Source organism: Aegilops tauschii, chromosome 4 (assembly GCF_002575655.3).
Source record: "Aegilops tauschii subsp. strangulata cultivar AL8/78 chromosome 4, Aet v6.0, whole genome shotgun sequence".
In the NCBI taxonomy this organism is placed as follows: Eukaryota; Viridiplantae; Streptophyta; class Magnoliopsida; order Poales; family Poaceae; genus Aegilops; species Aegilops tauschii.
Genome location: NC_053038.3, coordinates 74,186,102 through 74,198,311, shown reverse-complemented (window position 1 = coordinate 74,198,311; position 12,210 = coordinate 74,186,102). Strand labels below are relative to the sequence as shown.

General features: G+C 45.3%; 1 long non-coding RNA gene across 1 annotated transcript; it reads left to right on the top strand.

Annotated features, from left to right (window-relative positions):
- The first annotated feature begins 6,100 nt into the window (after nt 1-6,100).
- LOC141021203 (uncharacterized) lies at nt 6,101-9,268 on the top strand. Its single transcript, XR_012181396.1, has 2 exons — nt 6,101-6,638; nt 7,757-9,268. It is a non-coding gene; the product is annotated as an uncharacterized lncRNA (long non-coding RNA).
- Nucleotides 9,269-12,210: the final 2,942 nt, after the last annotated feature.

Below are 12,210 nucleotides of genomic sequence, written 5' to 3'. Positions count from 1 at the left end.
CACTGGGTAGGAATTCCTGTGTACACTTATCATTTGTTGAATTTAATTCGAAATTAAATAATTAAAATAATTTTGGAATTTATTTTAAACTCTAGGAAATCATAGAAAATAAACCGTAGCTCGGATCGAAAAACTTTATACATGAAAGTTGCTCAAAAAAACGTGGCGAATCCGGATACGCGGTCCGTTTACCTGTTAGATGCCGCTAACTAGCTGAACATGGAACATTCCCCCTCCGGTCATCTGTCTGACACAGGTCCGGAACCGGGAAAGCATTCCCGGTTGAGTTCCCCCTTCACTTTTATCGTGTAGCCATACGTTAGGTCACACCCGGCACAGCATATTGCCACATTATGCTTTGTGATGCTATGTTTGCTTTATATTTACTGTTTCTTCCCCCTCTTCTCTCCGGTAGACCCCGAGACCGATGCTGCCCCTGTAATCGACTACGTCGACGACGACCCCTCCTTGCCAGAGCAACCAGGCAAGCCTCCCCCTTTGATCATCCCGATATTGCCCATTCCATTCTCTCATGCTTGCATTAGATTTTGCTATTGTAATTGATTGCTCCTATTCTGATGCATAGCCTACTTTTGTAACCTGCTTATTGTTTCCTACCTGCTTATCCTAAACTGCTTAGTACAGGTTGGTTAGTGATCCATCAGTGACCCCCACCTTGGCCTTGTTGCCCCTGCTTCATCATCAAAGACCTGATCAACGGGATTGAAGAACAGGCCCCGGCACCGCACATCACTTTCCCCTTAGTTGCTCGACACTACTGGGTTACTATCGAGTGCCGAGGGTGAGACCTCTACAGCACTTCTGATGTTAACCCTGTAGTGTAGCTATTCGGTCATGGTCATCGAGGGTGATTCCGCCTTAACCACTTCTGATACGACTCTGTCGTGCAACCCCTCAAGTGTGAACCTCGGGGGTGGTACCTCTTGCGTTCACCTTGATGATTACATCGAGTGGAATTCACCGGGGGTGATTCCTCGGGTTTTCCCCTTGATGTTTGGACACACAGTTACTATGGTTACTATGACTTTACACTGAACCATGTTACTAAAGACGGGTCAGCCCTGAGGGGTACCCGCGCAAGCTTAATTGCGAGTGATGTGGCGACGGGTTGACCTCGAGGGTGCCCGCGAGATAATTACGAGGCGTGGCCGGGCATTCCTAGCCCTTGCCGCAAGTCCTCGAGATGGGGCAACGGGGTCACATCTTTCGTGAGTCTCTGCTTGTTACCGCGTGCTCCTAATCCACTACGATTTGGATATTTGATCCGAGGGGCCTCTGTCCTGATAGCACTAACCATCACGTGGGCATAGTATGGGCGTTCTGCGTCGTATGCATCAGCCGAAGCTTAATAGACGTCAGCGACTGAGCGGCGCGTGCCGGGTTGGACTGGTAAGCACCTGCCTTTTTTAAGGAGGTAGCTAGGTCTGCTCACCGGCCGCGTACGCAACGTGCAGGAGTTCCCGGGGAGATGGCCCATGACCCCTGGGGGCATAGGTTTAGTCCGGCGTGCTGACCTCTCTATTAAGCCTAGGTCGGGTTGCGGCGTATTGTTTGGCTGAGGCCGGGCATGACCCAGGAAAGTGTGTCCGGCGGGAGTTAATCGAGTATGGTGGGTAAGTTGGTGCACCCCTGCAGGAAAGAAAACATCTATCGATAGCCTGTCCTACGGTAACGGACACTCGGAGTTGTATCCCGATCGATACAACTAGAACTGGATACTTGAGATGATACATGGATATGAGAAATGGATAGTATGGCTCTGGGATTGCTTTCTCGTAGGGAGTCGAGAAAGGATCTCTGGCCGAGGTTGATAACACTTCTACTACTTTACTTTATCCTACTCTACTCCCTCCTGTTGCTGCAAGATGGTGGTTTCCAGAAGATGCTAGTCTTCGATAGGACTAGGCCTTCTCTCTATTCTGGCATTTCAGCAGTCCAGTCCACATATACAGCCCCTCTTTGATAATGTTGCATATGTAGTGTAGATCCTTGCTTGCGAGTACTTTGGATGAGTACTCACGGTTGCTTTGCTACCCCTTTTCCCCCTTCTTTCTTCTTTCTGGTTGTCGCAACCAGATGGTAGAGCCCAGGATCTAGACGCCACCTTCGACGACGACTGCTACTACACTGAGGGTGCCTACTACTACGTGGAGGCCACCGACGACCAGGAGTAGTTAGGAGGCTCCCAGGCAGGAGGCCTTGCCTTTTCGATCGTTGTTTCTTTTGTGCTAGCCTTCTTAAGGCAAACTTGTCTAACTTATGTATGTACTCAGATATTGTTGCTTCCGCTGACTCTTGTGTTTTTGAGCTTATGTATTCGAGCCCTTGAGGCCCTTGGCTTGTAATATAAAGCTTGTATAATTTTAATTTGTGTCTAGAGTTGTGTTGTGATATCTTCCGTGAGTCCCTGATCTTGATCGTACACATTTGCGTGTATGATTAGTGTACGGTCGAGTCGGGCGCGTCACAAGTTGGTATCAGAGCTGACTGCCTGTAGGTAGCCCCCTTTCCAATTCCTTGGCCAAAGTTGAGTCTAGTGACTGAAAAAAACTTTTACTAACATGGATGTGTGTCTTACGGGCCCACGTCGCCATTGGGTGGTATTAGGATCTTTTATTCCTCGCCTATACTCTGAGACTCTGATCTCTCGTCTATTCGGGTTAAACGTTTTACTACCTCTGACATTAGGCTCTCGTGCCCACTTCCTCCCGGAGAGCCCTGACATTATCAATGATCGCTTGCTTCGCCAGAAGATTCTGCAGATACTCCTAGATGCTTCTCGAGACACTGTGCCAACTGCCTTGTAGTTCCTGACCACCGATAATCCCCGTGAATAACATCCTTGCCGCTTGTACCTTCATCCCCAGTTGCTCCTATTATTACAAGATACCCCTAGTACTCTCCGTTGTTTTGAGAATCCTTGTGCCTTCTGCTTTGCAGCTTCTTTTCGCACTGCGGATAATTCACTTAACCGGGGTTCGTTCGTCCCCAGTTGTTCACATGGTTTCCAAAATACCCGAAAATGCTATCTGATCTTTCAAAATCCTCTGCAGCCTATTGCTCTTGATTCTCCTTGCCTGCTTGCATTAGGATTAATTCCATATGTCTAGCAATATTCTTTAAAATTCTTTGTGATTGTCATTATGTTCCTTTGGATTCAGCATGTGTGCGAATACTCGCAATCATCAATTAATCCTTAGAAATTTTCTTTCCGGCTCAAACATCCTTCCAGATATGAGTTGGTTCTTGCCCAATCCAGATTTGATCGGGTGCACCTTTAAGTCTATTCAACTTACTCATCTTTTGATCAGAGCCTCTGCTTCTGATCCTTCGTCTTGAAATCATAATTCCTTTGTACCCAAGCATCGAATCATTCAGACTTTTCTATAAGCTGATGCCTTTGCATCCCCCTCTTCATCTGATTGATTAGCGATACTCACATCAACTCTGTCGTGAATCGCCAGATCCATTGCTGGGTTGTTATCCGACAGTGTCCTTCACATCCAAAATCTTGTGAGTTTTTCCCTGATACATAATACCTTCGGTAAATTGTATCATCTGCTTTAACTTCGATACTCTGCTTTCGAACTCGTATCTTTTGCTTGGTTGATGGTTGTATATATTCGTAAAAATGCCTCGATGGGTTGAACTTATGCCTTCCATAATCCGTGTGAACCCGAGAGTTCTCACGAGTCTTACTCTTCTGGTACTTCGCCAGATAATCTTCTGCACTACAATTTCTTCGAAAACGAGGAGTGAATGAAAGGTTATGCATTGAAGAAGTGGGAGTCGACCCTGAACCTTGGTGTTCATGCCCATGGACCCGATGTAGAACTTATCATGGAAGCTGCTCGTAAAAATAATTATTTCTTTGGTACAAGCTCATCTTGTATGTTTGAATTGATCCTTTGCAATCGTGGTTCCGACCATATTTCCTCCTTGATTCCATTTACTGGGTAAGTTAAAATACTTATCCTCTACAAATCATTTCCCCCGTCCAACCTATACCCCGATTTACCTTCCGTCATTACACCTAGTACTTGATACTGGGAAGTTTTATACCCCATCACATTATTCCTAGCCTGATCGGCTATATTTTTATCGTGTCAACTTTTAACTGTGCTACCTGATCCTTATGCCCGGAGCAACTTTCGACGATGAGCTAAGCTTACATCCATCTTCCTCATCTTATCATTTCACCTCGAACAACAAGCTTGACTTCGAGCTTGTGTCGAATCCGTGGTTCTCATAGCCTTTCACTTCATCCTTCATTTTCTGCTCGATGGCATCTTCATAGAGTCTCTCGACAAAATCTGTCGTGATCACCGTCTACACTTTGGCTTCTTCAGAGATGTCAATTGAATCCATGGCTAGAAATACCATCCCTGCCCCTCGATGATTTGTGATATCATTGATGACATCTTGACTTTCTGCCAACACAGACCTGGTTGTGCTTGGTTATTTCTTATGTTCTGAGATATCTTGGAATTGTTTCTCGGTATCTCTTGAGATCTTCGAACCCAATCTTTAGTTGAGATCATATCATTGCCGCATTGAAGCATGACTATGGTATTCCGAATATCAACAAGAACATTGGAAGCACATTGCCGAATGTTTCTTGATCTATTATCCAAACACCATTGTGTGGGTAATATCATGATTCTTCCCTCGCCCCCTTTATCTAAATGCTTTTGAACTTGCTGTCATATCATGTATACCCTACTCCGCTTTTCCTTGGGAAGGATATACTCCCAACTCTTATGTGTGAACACATCTCCCTTTCCTTTGGGTTGTTTGATTCGATAATCATATTTTTCCTTTCCATTGGTTTGTTTAACCTTTCTTGTAACATAACATATCTGAGCAGTGATAATTCCCTGCTTACGTAAACACCTCGATGTACAAACTCTATCAGTAAGACCTTGTTACTATTGTTGATGACATTCCGGTAACCCCCAATGGACGAGAACTTTGCCTATTGGTCCCCCTCGTCTTACGAGCAGGAAAATGGTTCTCTTCGTCCCTCGCCCTTGGTACCAACGTTGTTGCCAACATAATTGACAAGCTATCCTCTGACCTGCCTTGCCATCATGACCGTGCAAAATGATAGCGCCTTCCTGCTTTTAACCCACATGGTGGGCCCATAACCCAAAGTTCCACATGATCGAAACTTGACTCTCTTGTAAAACCTTGATTCTGAAGTATACTTTACACTTGGCTTCGTATGTATTTTATGAGCCACCTTCCCTCACTTATTCTATTCCGGTGTCAGACGCGGTATTTATTTCGTTGCTCTGAGCCCCTCTCACCCTCTGTTTCAGGCATCGAACATTTGCCTATGGCTTGAAAATTCTCATGCCTACTTTAATTCTCTCGATGTTTTATTAAGTTCCAACTCGAGAGATACTTCTGCCTCATTCCCTGAATCGTTCACCAGATAATTAACCCTATAAGGGTCAGTTCTCCTGAAGTTACTCTTTACTTCCCCACTTAAATCTCGGGACGAGATTTTTTGTAGTGGAGGAGATTTATAACACCCCCAGTGTCATGCTACAGTAATCCCCTGTTAATGGTGCCATGTCATCATGTTACTGTTGCTAATCTTCACTTGATCCAATGTCCACTCCAATTCAAAATTCAAATAGTGGGTAAATGTGAAACTTCTTCAAATTAATAAGAAAAAGTGTTCATAATATTGAAAATATTCACTAGGTAATTTTCATGTGTTAGCCAACATTCTTGAAATGTTAAAATGGCCTTAAAATGTTCAAAAGAGGACCAAGAGCTTTTAATTGAACCTTTTCCTTTTGAAACAAATAATTATGCGTTTCCCAACCATATGAGACTTTGTGTGCTAATTCAACTTGCCGCCTGGTATTTAAGTAACAAGTTTCAAGTCTAACAAAAATTGAATGGTATTAAATTAAATTACAGAACATTGGAGAAACTACAAAACAGTAAATAAAAAGAGAAAGGCCTACACTACTGTGCACTTGTAGCCCGAGTGCACAGTGCAGCCCAAGCCCACCACAGGCCTGTCCCCTACCCCTATACTGTACAGAGGGGAGGCTGGGTGACCGTGGCGGCCATCCGCCGGCTGTGGTCGCGGGCGTGGCGGCCATCCGGCACCCCTGGCCGCCTACATGAGCCACCCCGCGCCAACCCCGAACCCTAGCATCCCCTTTCCTCCCCCTTCTCGCGCCGCTTTCTTCTTCCTCGCGCATAGCTGAGCGCTGCATCGCCGCGCCACCTTCCCCAACGTGCTCCGAAGCCACCTGCGCCGCAAGGATACATCCAGGAGGATCCCCGATGTTGACCACGTCGTTTAAGCCTGTTGATTTGGATCGAGGAGCCGCCAAGACGTCGACCACGGCCTTCTTCCCCGACGACCACCGCCCCCTGCGTCGATCCCGCACCCACCGGCCTCCCCTCGTCGCGCCAAGGCGTCCAGAAGCTGCGCCACCTTCCCCTGCTTCGACTACGAGCATCGGATCAAGCTAGGAGGCCCCGAGCGCTCGCCATCGGGCGTCTTCCCCGCGTCCGGTCGCCGCTTCCTCGTCCCGGATCTCCTTCCTCGGCGCTCCCCCGACCTCCGGAGCACGTCATCGAGAACCGCAGTGAGGCCCTCGTCCAATTCCCTTTCTTCCCCCTTAGAATTTGTGCCGTAACAGCCGCCCTTGAGTTCGCCCGGAGCTCCGCGTGCCTGCTCGCCTCTGGCCGCGCCCACCGCGCCTAGGCCGCGACCTGGGCTCCTCCCTGCCGTGCCCGCGCGCCCAAGACATCCCCTGGCCGCGTCCGCCTGGGCGTGCTGCGCCGGCCGCACGGCGCCCGTCACGCCGCTCGCTCAGCTGCCCATACTGATGCCGCCGTTGTGCCGCTGCGCTGCTTGTGCTGCTGCCTTGCCACTGCTGCTCTGACTGCCGCTGCTCCCGCCTGCTGCGCCGCTGCCGCCGGTGTCCGCGTGCCGCTCGCCGTCGGCCGCCGCTCCCTGTGATAGCCGCCGGTCGTTGCTCCCAGCCCCCTGCCTTCTAGCGTCGGCCGGCTCTGGCCGCCGTGCTTGTGTGCGTGTGTGAGCACAGCGATGGCTGTCTCTCGCACGAACAGCCGGCCCTTGTTTACTAGTAGCAGTAGGTTTAGTTTAGTAGTATTAATATAATGCTAATTAAGCCTATTAGCAAATGACAAATGGGTCCTACCTAATTAGATTAGATAAATCCTTTAGAAATTATTAAGACACTAACATGTGGGACCCCTCGTACTGTTAACTTTGACCGGTCAAAGTTGACCGGGTCAACTCTGTACACTGCCCCCACTTGTCTTACACACTGGGTAGGAATTCCTGTGTACACTTATCATTTGTTGAATTTAATTCGAAATTAAATAATTAAAATAATTTTAGAATTTATTTTAGACTAGAAAATCATAGAAAATAAACCGTAGCTCGGATCGAAAAACTTTATGCATGAAAGTTGCTCAGAAAAACGTGGCGAATCTGGATACGTGGTCCGTTTACCTGTTAGATGCCTCTAACTAGCTGAACATGGAACATTCCCCTCCGGTCATCTGTCTGACACAGGTCCGGAACCGGGAAAGCATTCCCGGTTGAGTTCCCCCTTCACCTTTATCGTGTAGCCATATGTTAGGTCACATCCAGCACAAGATATTGCCACATTATGCTTTGTGATGCTATGTTTGCTTTATATTTACTGTTTCTTCCCCTTCTTCTCTCCGGTAGACCCCGAGACCGATGCTGCCCCTGTGATCGACTACGTCGACGACGACCCCTCCTTGCCTGAGCAACCAGGCAAGCCCCCCCCTCCTTGATCATACCGGTATTGCCCATTCCATTCTCTCATGCTTGCATTAGATTTTCCCATTGCAATTGATTGCACCTATTCTTATGCATAGCCTGCTTTTGTAACTTGCTTATTGTTACCTACCTGCTTATCCTAAACTGCTTAGTATAGGTTGGTTAGTGATCCATCAGTGACCCCCACCTTGTCCTTGTTGCCCCTGCTTCATCATCGAAGGCCCGATCAACGGGATTGAAGACCAGGCCCCGGCACCGCACATCACTTTCCCCTTAGTTGCTCGACACTACTGGGTTACTATCGAGTGCCGAGGGTGAGACCTCTACATCACTTCTGATGTTAACCCTGTAGTGTAGCTATTCGGTCGTGGTCATCGAGGGTGATTCCGCCTTAACCACTCTCTATACGACTCTATCGTGCAACCCCTCAAGTGTGAACCTCGGGGGTGGTTCCTCTTACGTTCACCTTGATGATTACATCGAGTGGAATTCACCGGGGGTGATTCCTCGGGTTTTCCCCTTGATGTTTGGACACACAGTTACTATGGTTACTATGACTTTACATTGAACCATGTTACTAAAGACGGGTCGGCCCTGAGGGGTACCAGCGCGAGCTTAATTGCGAGTGATGTGGCGACGGGTTGACCTGGAGGGTGCCCGCAAGATAATTACGAGGCGTGGCCAGGCATTCCTAGCCCTTGCCGTGAGTCCTCGAGACGGGCAACGGGGTCACATCTTTCGTGAGTCTCTGCTTGTTACCGTGTGCTCCTAATCCACTACGATTTGAATATTTGATCCGAGGGCTTCTGGCTTGATAGCGTAGTATGGCTCTGGGATTGCTTTCTCGCAGGGAGTCGAGAAAGGATCGCTGGCCGAGGTTGATAACACTTTTACTACTTTACTTTATGCTACTCTACTCCCTCCTGTTGCTGCAAGATGGTGGTTTCCAGAAGATGCTAGTCTTCGATAGGACTAGGCCTTCTCTCTATTCTGGCATTTCAGCAGTCCAGCCCACATATACAGCCCCTCTTTGATAATGTTGCATATGTAGTGTAGATCCTTGCTGTGAGTACTTTGGATGAGTACTCACGGTAGCTTTGCTACCCCTTTTCCCCCTTCTTTCTTCTTTCTGGTTGTCGCAACCAGATGGTAGAGCCCAGGATCTAGATGCCACCTTCGACGACGACTGCTACTACACTGAGGGTGCCTACTACTATTTGGAGGCCGCCGACGACCAGGAGTAGTTAGGAGGCTTCCAGGCAGGAGGCCTTGCCTTTTCGATCGTTGTTTCTTTTGTGCTAGCCTTCTTAAGGCAAATTTGTCTAACTTATGTCTGTACTCAGATATTGTTGCTTCCGCTGACTCTTGTGTTTTCGAGCTTATGTATTCGAGCCCTCGAGGCCCCTGGCTTGTGATATAAAGCTTGTATTATTTTAATTTGTGTCTAGAGTTGTGTTGTGATATCTTCCGTGAGTCCCTGATCTTGATCGTACACATTTGCGTGTATGATTAGTGTATGGTCGAGTCGGGGGCGTCACAGTGTGCGCCGGTCGGTGTAGATTGAATGACAAAATTCGGCCTCCACAATGCACTTTTTGAGTTCATTTTGTCTAAACCAAGTTTGTCTAAATCACAATTTTATGGTACGATTCTATAATGTTACGATCCAAACTAACCACTCAGATTCTATGATTTTGATTACTTAAGATTTTACGATTTGCTATCCTACCATTTGAGCTCCGATATGATTCAAAATTATGATTCTGACAATTTTGGTGTGAACGTATTCTCCACATCGATGCGGTGTGAGTGGCGGGAGGGTTCAGCCAGAGGAGCTATGGTGCAGCGGGGATAATCATATGTGATTTTGCACGTTTGTTGTATGTGTGGGTGGCCTCTTTTTTGTTGCCCATGAGAATGCTCTTTGTTCCGGTCAGAACAAAGATATCTCTTCATGCGCACCCGCACCGAAAAGAGGCTATTGGTCAAAGAGTGGTTCTTCGTCCGCGTAGGCCGGATGATAGAACTGAAAGAAAAATAATTAAGTCAGGATATAGTTTTGAGATTTTATAGAAAAAAATGTGAATCTTAACTCAAGTCGTATGCCCATCTGCGTAGTGCAACAGTAAATATGTAAATTATTCAAATATTTTTTGGACAAAAGACATTTCCTCCCAACTTTATATTAATTGTAGGAACCTGCGGAAGCGTGCTCGACCTTCCTTCTCGCATTGATGCACTCTAAAAGTGCGCGCGTGTGTACTTGAACAAAGATAAAGCTGACACAAATAATAGAGGGATTTCCGGACCCTAGGATGCCTATTCCGGGGAACCGGACCCCCCCGACTTGTGTAGACTAGCCACAATGGATAGTAACATAGAGTAGTAACATGCCTATGTTACTATCTCTATAGTGGGGAGTAACATATGTGTGGTAACATGCAATACTTTATTTATTATCATATAGACTTATCCTGCCTTGATATGTGTGATGTTACTCATACTAGTAGTAACTAGCTATGTTACTACTACCTCCATCCGCGAATAAGTATATATCTAGCTTTTGTCCTAAGTCAAAGTTTTGAAACTTTGACCAACTTTATAGGAAAAAGTAGCAGCATTTATGGCACTAAATTAGTATCACTAGATTCGTTTTGAAATGTATTTTCATAATATACCATTTTGATGTCATATATACTACTACTCTTTTCTAAAAATTTGGTCAAAATTATAAAACTTTGACTTAGGACAAATGATAGAAGTACACTTATTCACGGTAGGAGGGAGTACATGCCTCTCTTTCTTCATTTATTGCTTGTCACATCATATATTTTATCTAGATATGTGTGATGTTACTACCTATGTTACTCCCATTGTGGGTAGTCGTAGGCATATAGTATATGTTTTGTGTTACTGTCGTTTAGGTAGCCGCTTGCCTAAAGTCGTTTATTAATCATCGTCTCATTTACTGTTTGTGTTGCTTCTTTAATTGCGATGCGGATTTGGTGAACATGGGTGCGCGCGCATCCTTTATGAATAGTAAATTCAAAAAATACTAGAAAAAAATCAAAAAAACTGAATTTATTTTTGTAATATACATAGCAATCCGGTATACTCGCATATGAAGTTTCACGAAAAAAATCACATTTGTGGTAATCTAGACAAAAATGACAAAATTGATGCTATATTAAAAAACATTGTTTAATGAATAGTATGGTCGAATTTGTATTTTCTTCACTAGAAATACCGTGGGTGTCAATACATCATGAAACTTCACACGTGAATAGAATGATCTACTAAGTTTTATACCACGAAGTTTCAGAAATTTTTAACTTTTTCTAGTATTTTTATTAATTTACTATTCACGTGGGTAGGCGCGCACCATGTTCACCTTTGTATTTTCGCTTTAATTATTGCTTTTAGCCTAGTTTCATTAGTTTAGGTTTTCCTATCATTATTCTCACCGCCTCATAAGAGGCGAGGTTTAGTAGTAAGTTATTTTCAAGAGCTACTTGGGTGCAAACACGACTAATGTCCAACAAATCTAGCTGTACGAAAAGGTATGACACTCATCCTTTGCTCTCGTGATTCATAAATCCCAGGTTAATGCTTGTAGCAAAAGATATTATGGTGATCCATGCACTTGCAGCTTATGAACATACTAGGAAAAAGCCTAGCAGTAGCGCGGGTTTTAAGTATAGCAATAGCACGGGGACCCGCACTACTGATACGTTGCTACAGCTAATCTGTAGCAGCGGCGCGTGTTGGCCCGCGCTACTACTATACAAGCGTAGTAGTAGCGAGCTGTAGAACAGCGCACTACTGCTAATAGCTCTAGTGCTCTGTATTAAGCCGCGCTACTGCTAACGGCACGCTGCTGCTAACTTTACTCCCATAGCTACTGCTAATTTTATTAGTTTCTGATTTTTTTTCTGCATATTTGTTTTGTATTTAAACAGGCTTTATACAAAAATCTTTAGCACATACAAATGTCATCATCATACACATACAAATGGCTGCGAGACCACAAATGTAATCATATCATATACTCCCTCCGTCCGCGAATAAGTATACTTCTAGCTTTTGTCCTAAGTCAAAGTTTTATAATTTTGACCAACTTTATAGGGAAAAGTAGCAGCATTTATGGCACTAAATTAGTATCACTAGATTCGTTTTGAAATGTACTTTCATAATATACCAATTTGATGTTATATATGTCACTACTCTTTTCTATAAAGTTGGTCAAATTTTGAAAACTTTGACTTAGGACAAAAGGTAGATGTACACTTATTCACGGACGGAGGGAGTACATACAAATAGTCTAATCAAATCATATCATCATCATAATCATCATCCAACACAAAGTGGTCTCTTGTCAT